Here is a 14312-nt window from a genome sequence, read left to right as displayed (position 1 = left end):
CTGAGACGCTGAGCTGGCGGACTAATCTGCCCAGGCAAAATTGCACCGTGCCGAGATCATCGTAGTTCATCATCACGGTCTGAAAATGATATGTGGAGCATAATTCCATCGTGAGCTCGAGATACGTCGACTCGATGATCCCAAAGAAAAGCACCCAAGGATCGATGGTTAAGAGGGCCCAAATTGCATCAGCCAACTGAACTTGTTCTACGATAGCCCAGTTGATAAACCGTAATTTATACATATCTTTACCCTATGCTTAACGCATTTTATGGATGATTTTCCATTAGAATTGGTGAATTCGATGCTCCTAATGCTTTAATTTCATGTTTTATACTTAAGAGAGCATAGGAGAGCAAAAGGAACGAGAAACGAGCCAAAAATGGAGAAAATGGGCCAAAGTACGAAATCAACACGGCTTGGACGTCCTCACACGGGCAAATCACACGGTCGTGTCAATTTGGCAAGCTCGAGCACGGCCTGAAGTAATCGAACACGGGCGTGTCCCTACCGAGCCCAAGTTGAGTCCAATTCGAAAAAGGCTAATTTTGAGGGCTCTTAAGCATTCTAAAGCCTATAAATACACCTTAAAGGAGGAAGAAAAAGAGACACAGGGAGTAGGGGGTAAGGAATTACTCCAAGGAAACCGATTGATCCATCTCAGAGGCCCGATTCATCATCAAGACTGAAGATCTCTCCTCAATTTCCCTTTAGGAGTTTTGGGTTTTCTTTATATTTTGTATTCTTTATCATTCTGAGATGTTTTCTTATTTAGTTATGAACTAAAACCCCTTAATACCTAAGGAGAATGAAACCTAAGACGAATCTTGTTATTATTTTCTGAATTGTATGATAAATATTTAACTTGTTCTTAATTATGTGTTCTTAATTCTTATTTTGATATCCCAAGATACTGATTCAAGATAAGCTCTTATTCAGAGGAGGAATAGACCTTGTCTAAGAGTACATTTGTCATAATTAAGCGGAGTTGATTGCGCGCCTAGACATAGGGTGACAACATTTTGCCGGATTAGGGTGAAACCTAATAAGGGGATCCATAGATCGAGTTAATGTAACCCTAGGGTGTTAATTAGAGAAAAGTCTCAATTATTTAATCCAGGGATTAGATGTTATTATCTTGAATAGGGATAATGACATAACTTAGGGATCTTTATAGAACAAGTTGAATGAATAAATCGTCCGATTCGGAGCCAGAATAACAAGTAAAGTCTAGGTGGATTTTTCCTTAGGTATTGTCTTAAGTCAATCGATTTTCCCCAAAAGCAATTCCTCAATTCTATTCCCTGTGAGTTCTTAGTTTAGATAATTAGTTAGTTAAAACAAAAATCTCTTTATTTTTAGGCTAGATAATAAAAAGATAGTCATTACTAGTACTTTTAGATCCTTTGGGTTCGACAATCCGGTCTTGCTAAAACTATACTACTGTTTGATAGGTACACTTGCCTACATCGCGATAATAGTTAGTTTCAAGAACAAGTAATTATAAATATTTAAAACCTATCACGAAATCACGCGATCAAGTTTTTGGCGCCGCTGCCGGGGAACTAAGATATTAGGAATGCTCAATTTTTATTACTTTAGCCATTTATTTTCCTTGTAATTTAATTTTATTATTATTACTTATTAACTTACTTTCTTTCTCTTGGCAGGTTTTTATAGTTTATGACTAGAAGAAACCCGTCAGGACCATTACTTTTTGACGAAGAAATAGATCGTACAGTTCATAGAAATCAAAGAGAAATAAGGCGAAGCTTACGATACACAGAGAACGAGCAAGAAGACAGTACTCAATCCCCAACCGAAGAGATGGCTAAAAACAAAGGCAATGAGCTGCCTCCTGCAATTGCGGTTAATCAAAATCCTGCTCCATGCACTATGTATGATTATGCTAAACCTTCTTTAACAGGAACTGAATCAAGCATAGTTAGACTTGCTGTAGCTGCAAATACTTTTGAATTAAAACCTATCACTATTCAAATGATACAGCAATTTGTTCAGTTTGATGGTTTGCAGGATAAGGATCCTAACGCTCATTTAGCCAACTTCTTGGAACTATGCGATACATTTAAAATTAATGGTGTTTCTGATGATGCTATTCGTCTTCAGCTATTCCCTTTTTCATTTAGGAACAAAGCTAAACAGTGGTTGAACTCGTTACCACGAGGGTCAATTACTACTTGGGAACAAATGACCGAAAAATTTTTACTAAAATATTTTCCGCCGGCTAAAACGGCTAAATTACGTAATGATATCTCTTCTTTTGTACAGATGGATTTAGAAACACTTTAAGATGCATGGGAGAGATACAAGGATCTTTTGAGAAGGTGTCCCCACCATGGGTTACCGCTTTGGCTCCAAGTTCAAACATTCCATAATGGCCTGAATCCTTCGACTCGGTAAATGATTGACGCAGCTACTGGCAGAACTATCAGTAATAAAACACCTGAAGATGCTTATGAGTTTATAGAAGAGATGTCACTGAATAACTATCAGTGGCAAGTCATGAGGACAAAGCCAACGAAAATAGTCGACTTTTATAACGTCGATTCAGTTACCATGCTCTCTAATTAGGTAGAACTCTTGAATAAGAAAATTGATGGTTTTCATAGTTCTTCACAGGTTCACCCAGTGATACAGTGCGAAGCAAGTGGAGGTGGAACAAGCCACTCAGAATACCAACCTTATGGCCATAACATGGATAACGACCAATTAAATTACATGAGTAATAATCCTCGACCTCAAAACATTCTATATAGTAACACTTACAATGCAGGGTGGAGGAACCACCTCAATTTTTCGAGGGGCGGTCAAGGAAATCAGAGACCACCTTCAGGCTACCAACAACCACCCTTCCAACAGGAAAAGAAGCTGAACCTTAAAGAGATGCTTTCAAAGTTTATATCAATGTCAGAAACCTATTTTCAGAACACCGAGACAGCACTTAAGAATCAACAAGCATCGATCCAAGGGCTCGAAACTCAGATAGGCAAGCTTTCCAAACTAATCTCCGAATGACTACAAGGTAGTTTGCCCAGTAAACCGAACCTAACCCAAGGGAACAGCTCAACGCAATTAATATTCAAGACGACGAAGGAGTCGTTGAGCCTGAACCAGAACCGAGTCAAGAAACTTTGGTAAGTAGAGGTCAAGGTGAGGTAAGTCATGATAAAAACAATTCAGTGAAAGTCAAATATAAACCTCGTATGCCATACCCCAACGCGACAAGGAAAAACCGCTCAGATGAACAATTTGGTAAATTCCTTAAACTCTTAAAAAAATTACACATTAACTTACCGTTTGTTGAAGCCCTGTCGCAGATGCCAAACGCAATGAAATTTTTGAAGGAGCTTTTAGCAAATAAACGGAAGTTGGACGATGCGTCGCATGTGGAGCTAAACGTAGTGTGCTCAGTTATTCTGCAAAATAAACTACCAAACAAACTAAAAGATCTAGGGATTTTTACGATTCCTTGCTTAATTGGTAGTTTAGATGTTAATAATGCATTAGCTGATTTAGGGGCTAGTATTAACGTCATGCCCTACAAAATGTTTAAGCAACTAGGTCTCGGGAAACCCAAACAGACTAAGATGAACATTCAATTAGCAGATAAAACTATAAGATTCCCTAGGGGTATTATTGAAGATGTGCTAGTTAAAATTAATAAATTTATATTTCCCGTTGACTTCATTGTTCTAGACATAGGGCAGGATAGCAACACTCCTTTAATTTTAGGAAGGCCCTTTTTAGCAACTGCTAAAACAATTATTGATGTTGGCACAGGTGAACTCACACTCCGTGTGGGAGATGAAACAATCACTCTTCAAGCTCGCAATTCTGGAAACACATCGGAAATTAAAGGTGATCGTTTAACCCATTCTACTAAAACTGACAATATAGTACAACTTTCTTTGCAGGAAATGAGCCTGAAGGAAGTACATGAACCATTCTAAAATAATAATAGAGGACCTATTCAGGAAGATCGAAGGCTACAAATCGAGGAGCTAGATGAATGGTGGACGCATAAATCGAGAACACCAGACAAACTGAATCTCCGACAAAACGAGCTCAATACCTTTCCAATTCAACTTAAGGTTGGAGATAGAGTCTTATTAGATGCTGTAGATCCCTACATTGTCACTACCACACCGAATGAAGAAATCTCTCTTATGGTACTCAGCATTTTCCCATTCGGTACGGTCGAGGTGAGTCATCCCAAGTTCAGCACTTTTAAGGTAAACACCACCCGTTTAAAACCTTATTTTGATGAGATTGATAGCAGGAATGAGGAGTATAAACTCCTCAAACCACCATGATCGTTCAACAGAAAGGTAAGTCTAGCTTAGACTATAAACAAGCACTTCTCAGAAGATAACCCGAGCACTAACTGTATTAACTTCTTTAAAATTTAGTCTTCAACATCTAACTTACTAACAGAGCTCTTGAGTACAGTTTTTCCACAGAAACACGACCAAGCACACGGGCGTGCTTATGGCCGTGTAAAAATAGGGCAAGGATTTTCCAAACACGGGCTACGATAAAACACCACGGTTATGCAACATGGCTGTGGTCGAGCCCGCCAAAACAACACGGGCCGTGCGACACGCCCGTGTTTAATACCTGTGGTCGAGCCTGTTAGATTGACACGAGCGTGAGGCTTGCATATATGAGCGTGGGAGAAGCGAACAATGCCAGACACGGCCGTATGGCACGACCGTACGAACCCACATGCCTAAGGTACACAGGCGTGGAACAAATTTTAGACACGCCCAAATAGGAAAAATGTGAAACACACGGGCATAAATTGGGGAACACGGGCATGTGACCTGGCCGTGTAGCCCAAAATCTATAAATACCCTGCACTATTCACTTTCTTCCCCATTCAAAAACCCTAACCCTAGCCACTGCAAGTTCACACTGCCTCCTTGCCACGCCGTGCGCCGCTTCCCACTCCATTTTGATGCTCAATCTCTCTTCCCTAGCGTTTGTTTACTCCTTTCACTTCTGTTTTGCTTATTTTTAATGCTTAGTGTCAACATAAACTTCATATCTTTTGACCTTTTTTTTATTTTGCTCATTATTCTATCACTGCCTCCCTGCCACGCCCGTGCGCCACTTCCCACTCCATTTTGACGCTCAATCTCTCTTCCCTAGCGTTTGTTTACTCATTTCACTTCTGTTTTACTTATTTTTAATGCTTAATATCAACATAAACTTCATATCTTTTGACCTATTTTTTATTTTACTCATTATTCTATCATTTAATTTGCATTTTTAGGTTAGTCATGACATTACTATACTTATTCTCATGCTATTACCATGCCAATGTCTATCATTTAGTTCATAAGATTAGTTATCATTCATTCCGTGTTAAATCAAGATTAGGAAAACCTCATACCCATTACATTTCTATTCTCATTCTCATTGTTATTATGGCTAAGTTTGCTTTATATCAGTAGTCTTGGCTGAAATAAGTTAGTTCAAATTCATGACTTTTTACTTCTTTGAATTTGTTTACCTATTATTATTATTCATTTATCTATTATTATTATTCTTTATCTTATAGGCTTTTAATGTCATCTTCACGAGGAAAGAAGGCCGTTGTACCTACTTCGAATAAAAGGAAGGGAGCGTCATCCTCCGCGGGTCCAACCACGAAAATTTGTCACCCTCTCAATCAGTTCCCCCGAGGGCCCCAGGAAGAACTTTTCCAAATCCTTCGGGCTCGACCTTTAATTGTGGGCCGTTGCATCGACTGGGCTACTGTAGAATAAGTTCAGTTGGCTGATGCGATTCAGGCCCTCCTAACCACTAACCCTTGGGAGCTATTCTTTGGGATCATCGAGCCAACATACATTGTGCTGACGATGGAACTATGCCCGACGTTCCATCTTCAGACCGTAATGAGGAACTACGATGATCCCGACACGGTCCAATTTTGCCTAGGTGGATTAATCTGCCAGCTAAGCGTCCCAGAGTTTGGTGCTGCACTGGGTTTATATATAGAGGAGTTCAAGGAGGAGAATGATTTAGACACTCTCAGTCGCCACATACACTTCTCCCCCTCGAATTGCTGGACACTTTGGCCCCTGGCGTGGCCTCCTACAATCCTAGCCACTCTAAGGTATCAGTTCACCCACCTTCCCTGAGGTACCTACACGCTATTTTGGCTCACACGATTACAAGGAGGCGAGAGAGCACTAGTGTCGTTAACACTCACGACGCCTACTTATTATGGTATATGTCGCACGAGCATGTCATCGACCTCACCTATTTCATTGCCCTCGCGATTTAGCACCAGACGGAGCGACATCGGAAGGGGGTCATCTCCATTGGCCCCTACGTGACTCGACTGGCGTGACACTTTGGGCTCCTGAACACCGCGGCCCAAGAATCATCCCTCACCCTCATCGGCTAGATGTCTCCATAAGGCATCTCGAGCATGCTTAGTATGAGGATGATTGAGAGACGCCAAGGAACTTACCCTCCCCAGTATCATCTCACCCAATCTACCGAGGAGGAAGCCTACGAGGACATTCCTGATGATGTCCCCCCACAGCACAAGGACCCACCGACTCAGCCACCACCATCCTCTCGTCCAGTTCTTGCGGCGGCTTCATATGCTGACATCTCTGAGCGCCTCACTCGATTCGAGCAACAGTGTTTTCAAAGATTTAACAACATTGATGCTACTCTATAGCAGATTTGTTAGCACCTTCACATCTCATCGCTAGTCCCACCTCGCTAACCATCCAGCGATGAAGATGTTTAAAAACATTTATTTATAAATTTTTTTTAATTTTTATTAAAACTACTTTTTATTTTGGTTAGATTTTAGAATTTTATTTTTAATTATTAAATTCGGTTATTTCTTTATGAGTAATTATTCCTCCTAATATCTCCTAAAAAGTTCCTAATTTTATCACAGTTATATAGAGCTCTTAAGCTCATCATCACATAGGAACTAAAACTCCACCGGGAAAGGTTCTCCATGACTGCCATGTCTTGCTCGACCACAACCATAGCTACCACTAGATATAATATTCTTTTGGCGCAGGACTTATGGACTAATGAACCTCTACGACCGCCGGAGTATCCTCTTCCACTCTCGAACCGATTACTCTCCGAAACTCCAGTTCGAGGAATCCATCATACAAGAAGTTTCACTTCTCTCCCTCTCTTATTCTTATACTCTAATATCTATCTTTGTACATTGAGGGCAATGTACGTCTTAAGCGTGGGGGGATATTTATTTCATTATCAGAAAAATCCCTGAATGATTGCCTTATTCTCTTGAAAAGCTTTCATATCATATTTAGGATAAATTTTAATTGATTTATGATTTTGATTGATATATCTTGAATTAAAATATAGGCAATTAGGCATTGATTGTTTAAATTTTAAGATATTAAAGAATCAAGCATGATGAGTTGATTTTTAAGAAATTAAAATCTTAGGTTGTTTCCCCAAAGTTTAGGTATTATTTTGAGTCGGAATTTACAAGTTTTAAACATAAAAAAGCCATAATTTTTGTGAGATTTTTGAGCCTTTTGAGCATCTATTAATTTTTTCATGCTCACTTTTATTATTGCTTTGAGTGCATCAGTATTGAATTGTTATTCTAGAACTTGCTTGATTATGCATGTCAAGACCACACTATGTGATTTGATATCTCAAAATGAGAAAGGCACCTAGGATTAATCCACCCATGCCATGAAAAGCCTACCTAACCCCTTTGAGCCTAATAAGCCATTCCTTAATTTACCTTCAATATTAACTATTAACCCATTATTGTTGAAATCCCCCAAATTAATTTGATCCCTATTTTTGTCGAGATCTGAGTTGAAAAAGTTGCTTAGCTATGTTTTGTTTTATTTAGTTTATGTTATTTAACTTGTTCTTAAAAAAAAAACATGTATACATATTAGTAGTGATCTTCTGTTTGTAAGCTTTAGTAAAGTTAAATTCCATATTCTGAGAAAAGCTCTGTTGTACGCAATTGATAACTAGCTATTTTTCTAGTTAGGTAATTTATCAATTTGATCTCGATTCTAACCCTTTCTTTCAGCTTGTGACCACACCCCTAACCAAGCCTCATTACAACCCCCTAAAGACCTTTTGATTGATGTATCATCTTAAATTATAGTGGTGGATATTTGATTTTCACGCAAGCCTATGGTAATGACTTTCATTATTGATTATTGAGTGCTTCGTTTATTGTCCTTAAATGCCTCGAGTGATTTGAGTGAATCTTTAATGTGGATGTAAAACTCTGTGATATTCTGAATCAAAGGTAATTACTTGATGAGGGGAGACACCTATGTTTTCGAATAAAATGCTCAACTTGGAATGATTGAAACTGTGATGTTCTTTTAGTTGAATTCTCAATGTATGATTACCTATGGATTACTTTGAGATATTATCGATAGAAATTATAAGTTGAGAAGAATTTATTTTTGAGTTGAGAATTTTGCTTGAAGACAAGCAAATGCTTAAGTGTGGGGGTATTTGATAAACTGTAATTTATACATATTTTACCCCATGTTTAACGTATTTTATGGATGATTTTCCATTAGAATTGGTGAATTCGATGCTCCTAATGCTTTAATTTCATGTTTTATACTTAGGAGAGCATATGAGAGAAAAAGGAACGAGAAACGAGCTAAAAACGGAGAAAATGAGCCAAAGTACAAAATCAACACGGCCTGGACCTCCTCACACGGGCAGATCACACGACCATGGCAATTTGGCAGGCTCGAGCACGGCCTGAAGTAATCGAACACGGGTGTGTCACACGGGCGTGTCCCTGCCGAGCCCAAGTTGAGTCCAATTAGGAAAAGGCTAATTTTGACGGCTCTTAGGCATTCTAAAGCTTACAAATACACCCTAGAGGAGGAAGAAAAAGAGATACAGGGAGTAAGGGGTAAGGAATTACTCCAAGGAAGCCGATTGATCCATCTCAGAAGCCCGATTCATCATCAAGACTGAAGATCTCTCCTCAATTTCCCTTCAGGAGTTTTGGGTTTTCTTTATGTTTTGTATTCTTTATCATTCTGGGATGTTTTGTTATTTAGTTATGAACTAAAACGCCTAAATACTTAAGGGGAATGAAACCTAAGACGAATCTTGTTATTATTTTCTGAATTGTATGATAAATATTTAACTTATTCTTAATTATGTGTTCTTAATTCTTGTTTTGATATCCCAGGTTACTGATTCAAGATAAGCTCTTATTCAAAGGAGGAATAGACCCTGTCTAAGAGTACATTTGTCATAATTAAGCGGAGTTGATTGCGCGCCTAGACATAGGGTGACAATATTTTGCCGGATTAGGGTGAGACCTAGTAAGAGGATCCATAGATCGAGTTAATGCAACCTTAAGGTGTTAATTAGAGAAAAGTCTCAATTATTCAATCTAGGGATTAGACGTTATTAGTCTTGAATAGGGATAATAAAATAACTTAGAGATCTCTACGAAACAAGTTGAATAAATAAATCGTCCGATTTGGAGCCAGAATAACAAGGAAAGTCTAGGTGGATTTTTCCTTAGGTATTGTCTTAAGTCAATCGATTTTCCCCAAAAGCAATTCCCCAACTTTATTCTCTGTGAGTTCTTAGTTTAGATAATTAGTTAGTTAAAACAAAAACTTCTTTATTCTTAGGCTAGATAATAAAAAGACAGTCATTACTACTGCTTTTAGTTCCTTTGGGTTTGACAATTCGGTCTTGCTAAAACTATACTACTGTTCGATAGGTACACTTTCCTACATCGCGATAATAGTTAGTTTCGAGAACGAGTAATTATAAATATTTAAAACTTATCACGAAATCACGCGATCACTAGTCGATACAGTGGCTCGCAATTAAAGGTCGAGACCTGCGGAAAATGACGCTCCCTTCCTTTTCTTTGAAGCAGGGACAACGACCTTTTTACCACGTGAAGACGACATGGCACCTATAATTAGAATCATCAAGTCATCTTGATGAGTGGTCAGAGTAAAACGAAGACAAATTTTTAATAAAAATCATAATTTCAGGCCACAACTACTAAAACTAACTTAAAACAATAAGTTCCATGGCAAAATTTTGTAGCACTAGCATGGTGATATAAGTAAAAATGGAAAAAGGATGGAATGCAACATACTATATGAATGGATGGAAATGTCAACACAAAAGGCATGATTATTTCAACTATCCTAACCGTGGATATTCACTTCTTACTAATTAAATGGAGTAGAGAAATCATGTAATGAGTAAGGATTTGAACATGAAAAAGATGATAACTTTTTCTATAAATGAGATTTGTATGATAGAAAGATGAAAATAACATGAAGAATATAGATTACTATGATAAATAGCATTATAAATCAGTGAAATAAAAGAGAAAGGAGTAAAGAAATGTTAAAGGGAAGAGATTGGGCGTCGAAAATGAAGTTGGGAGCTGCGCACGGGCATGGCAGAGAGGCCGTGTGGACTTCTAGAGGCTAGGGTTAGGGTTTTTGAATGGGGAAGAAAGTGAATAGTGCAAGGTATTTATAGGTTTTCGGGGCACACGGCTAGGTAACACGCCCGTGTTCCTCAATCTGTGCCCGTACAATTCGCGAATTTTAAATTTGGGCGCCTCTGACATTTAGTACACGTTCGTGTTTATTGGGCGTGTGGGTGCACACGGCCGTGTCGCACGGCCATGTCTGGCATTGTTCGCTTCTTCCACGCCCATGTCGATAGACCCACGCCCGTGTCAATCTAACAGGTTCGACCATGGGCGCTAGACATGGGCGTGTCGCACGCCCGTGCTGTTTTAACAGCTTCGCACACAGTTCTTCCACACGGGCGTGTCGTACGCCCATGTTGTTTTGGCAGGTTTGACCACTACCATGTCGCACGTTCGTGGTTTTTTATCGTAGCCCGTGTTTGGAAAAATCGTTGCCCTATTTTCACACAGCCCTAAGCACGCCCGTGTGCTTGGTCGTGTCTCTATGGAAAACCTGTATTCAAGAGCTTCGTTTGTAAGTTAGATGTTGAAGACTAAATTTTAAAGATGTTAATACAGTTAGTGCTCGGGTTGCCTCCCGATAAATGCTTATTTATAGCCTAAGCTCGACTTACCTCTCTGTTGAATGATCATGGTGGTTTGAGGAGTTTATACTCCTCATTCTTGCAATTAATCTCATCAAAATAAAGTTTTAAACGGGTGTTGTTTACCTTGAGCGTTCCGAACTTGGGGTGACTTACCTCAACTGTACTGAATGGAAAAATACTAAGTACCATAAGAGGGATTTCTTCATTCGATCTGGCAGTGACAATGTGAGGATCTACGGCATCTAATAAGACTTTATCTCAACCTTAAGTTGATTTGGAAAGGTATCGAGCTCGTTCTGGAATAATTTCGGTTTATCGTGTGTTCTCGGTTTATGTGTTCACCATTCATCTAGCTCCTCTATTTACAGTCTTTTTTTCTTTATGATTAGGTCCTCTATGATTGTTTGAGAATGACTCATGTGCTTCCTTCAGACTCATTTCCTGCAAAGTAGGGTGTACCCTATTATCAGTTTTAGTAGAATGGGTTGAACGATCACCTTCAATTTTCGATGTGTTGCCAGAATTGCGAGCTTGAAGAGTGATTGTTTTGTCTCCCACACGGAGTGTGAGTTCACCTGTGCCAACATCAATAATTATTTTAGCAGTTGCTAAGAAAGGCCTTCCTAGAATTAGAGAGGTGTTGCTATCCTCTTCTATGTCTAGAACAATGAAGTCCACGGGAAATATGAATTTATCAATTTTAACTAACACATCTTCAATAATACCCCTAGGGAATCTTATAGTTTTATCTGCTAATTGAATGCTCATCCTAGTCTGTTTGGGTTTCCCAAGACCTAGTTGTTTAAACATTTTGTAGGGCATGACGTTAATACTAGCCCCTAAATCAGCTAATGCATTATTAACAGCTAGTCTACCAATTAAGCAAGGAATTGTAAAACTCCCTGGATCTTTTAATTTGTTCAGTAGCTTATTTTGCAGAATAGCTGAGCACACTGCGTTTAGCTCCACATGCGACGCCTCGTCCAACTTCTATTTATTTACTAAAAACTCCTTCAAAAATTTCATTGCGTTTGGCGTCTGTGATAGAGCTTCAATAAACGGTAAGTTAATGTATAATTTTTTTAAGAGTTTAAGGAATTTACGAAATTGTTCATCTGAGCGGTCTTTCCTTGTAGTGTTGGGGTATGGCACACGAGGTTTATACTCAGTATTCACCGATTTGTTTTTATTATGACCTACCTCTCCTTGGCCTTTGCTTACCACAATTTCTTGCCTCGGTTCTGGTTCAGGCTCAACGACTCCTTTGTCATCTTGAATATTAATTGCGTTGAGCTGTTCCCTTGGATTAGGTTCGGTATTACTTGGTAAACTACCTTGTGGTCGTTCAGAGATTAGTTTGGAAAGCTAGCCTATCTGAGTTTCGAGCCCTTGGATCGATGCTTGTTGATTCTTAAGTGCTGTCTCGGTGTTCTGAAAATGGGTTTCTCACATCGATATAAACTTTGAAAGCATCCCTTTAAGGTTCGACTTCTTTTCTTGTTGATAGAGTGGTTGTTGAAAACCTGGAGGATGTTGTGATCTTTGATTTCCTTGACCGCCCCATGAGAAATTGGGGTGGTTTCTCCAACCTGCATTGTAAGTGTTACTATATGAGTTATTTTGGGATCGAGAGTTATTGTTACCCATATGTTGGACTTGTTCCTCCTTGATGCTAGGGTTGAAGGGTTGATACTCTGTGCATGCTCCTCCTCCATTCGTATCGCACCTCATTACTGGATGTACCTGAGTAGAACCAAGTAAGCTATCAATCTTTTTATTTAGAAGTTCTACCTGGTTTGACAACATAGTAACTGAATCGACGTTATAAACGCTGCTGTTTTAGTTGGCTTAGTCCTCATGACTAGCCAATGATAGTTATTCAGTGACATCTCCTCTATAAACTCATAGGCATTTTAAGGTGTTTTATTATTGATGGTTCTGCCAGCAGCTGTGTCAACCATTTGTCGAGTCGAATGATTCAGGCCATTATGGAACGTTTGAACCTGTAGCCAAAGCGGTAACCTATGGTGAGGGCACATTCTCAGTAAGTCTTTGGATCTCTCCCATTCATCGTACAGTGTTTCTAAATCCATCTACATAAAAGAAGAGATATTATTACGTAATTTAGCCATTTTAGCCGGTGAAAAATATTTTAGTAAAAATTTTACGGTCATTTGTTCGCAAGTAGTAATTGACCCTCGTGGTAACGAGTTCAACCACTGTTTAGCTTTGTTCCTTAATGAAAAGGGAAACAACCGAAGACGAATGGCATCATCAGAAATGCCATTGATTTTAAATGTATCGTAGGGTTTAGGGTTTAGGGTTGAGGGTTTAGAGTTTAGGGTTTAGCGTTAGGATCCTCATCTTGCAAACCGTCAAACTGAACAAATTGTTTTATCATTTGAATAGTGTTAGGTTTCAATTCAAAAGTATTTGCAGCTACAGCAGGTCTAACTATGCTCGATTCAGTTCCTGTTAAAGAAGGTTTAGCATAATCATACATAGTGCGTGGAGCAGGATTTTGATTAACCGCAATTACAGGAGGTAGCTGATTGTCTTGGTTTTCAGCCATCTCCTCGATTGGGGGTTGAGTATCGTCCTCTTGCTCGTTCTCTATGTATCTTAAGCTCTGCCTTATTTCTCTTTGGTTTCTGTAAACTGTGCGATCGATTTCTTCGTCAAAAAGTAGTGGTCTTGACGGGTTTCTTCTAGTAATAAACTATAAAAACCTGCCAAAAGAAAGAAAAAGTAAATTAATAAATAATAATAAAAGAAATAAAATTAATTTGCAAGAAAAATAAATGGCTAAAGTAATAAAAATTGAGCGTTCCTAATATCTTAGTTCCCCAGAAATAGCGCCAAAAACTTGATCGCGTGATTTCGTGATAGGTTTTAAATATCTATAATTAATCGTTCTTGATACTAACTATTATTGCGATGTAGGCAAGTGTACCTATTGAACAGTAGTATAGTTCTAGCAAGACTGGATTGTCTAACCCAAAGGAACTAAAAGTACTAGTAATGACTGTCTTTTTATTATCTAGCCTAAGAATAAAGAAGTTTTGTTTTAACTAACTAATTATCTAAACTAAGAACTCATAGAAAATAGAATTGGGGAATTGCTTTTAGGGAAAATCAATTGAATTAAGACCTAGATTGAATAATTGAGACCTTTCTCTAATTAACACCCTAAGGTTACATTAACTCAATCT

The 14312-nt window shown here is 38.7% G+C and overlaps 2 non-coding genes across 2 annotated transcripts; one reads left to right on the top strand and one right to left on the bottom strand.

The window, feature by feature from the left end:
- Positions 1-2256: 2256 nt before the first annotated feature.
- On the bottom strand, positions 2257-2363 carry LOC128295924 (small nucleolar RNA R71). The gene has a single exon (XR_008286473.1). It is a non-coding gene; the product is annotated as a small nucleolar RNA R71 (small nucleolar RNA).
- Positions 2364-13119: 10756 nt separating this feature from the next.
- Positions 13120-13226, top strand: LOC128295735 (small nucleolar RNA R71). The gene has a single exon (XR_008286293.1). It is a non-coding gene; the product is annotated as a small nucleolar RNA R71 (small nucleolar RNA).
- Positions 13227-14312: the final 1086 nt, after the last annotated feature.

Source organism: Gossypium arboreum, chromosome 7, assembly GCF_025698485.1.
Source record: "Gossypium arboreum isolate Shixiya-1 chromosome 7, ASM2569848v2, whole genome shotgun sequence".
Classification (NCBI taxonomy): Eukaryota; Viridiplantae; Streptophyta; class Magnoliopsida; order Malvales; family Malvaceae; genus Gossypium; species Gossypium arboreum.
Note: the sequence above shows the minus strand (reverse complement) of the source record. Positions and strands in the feature narration are given on the sequence as shown.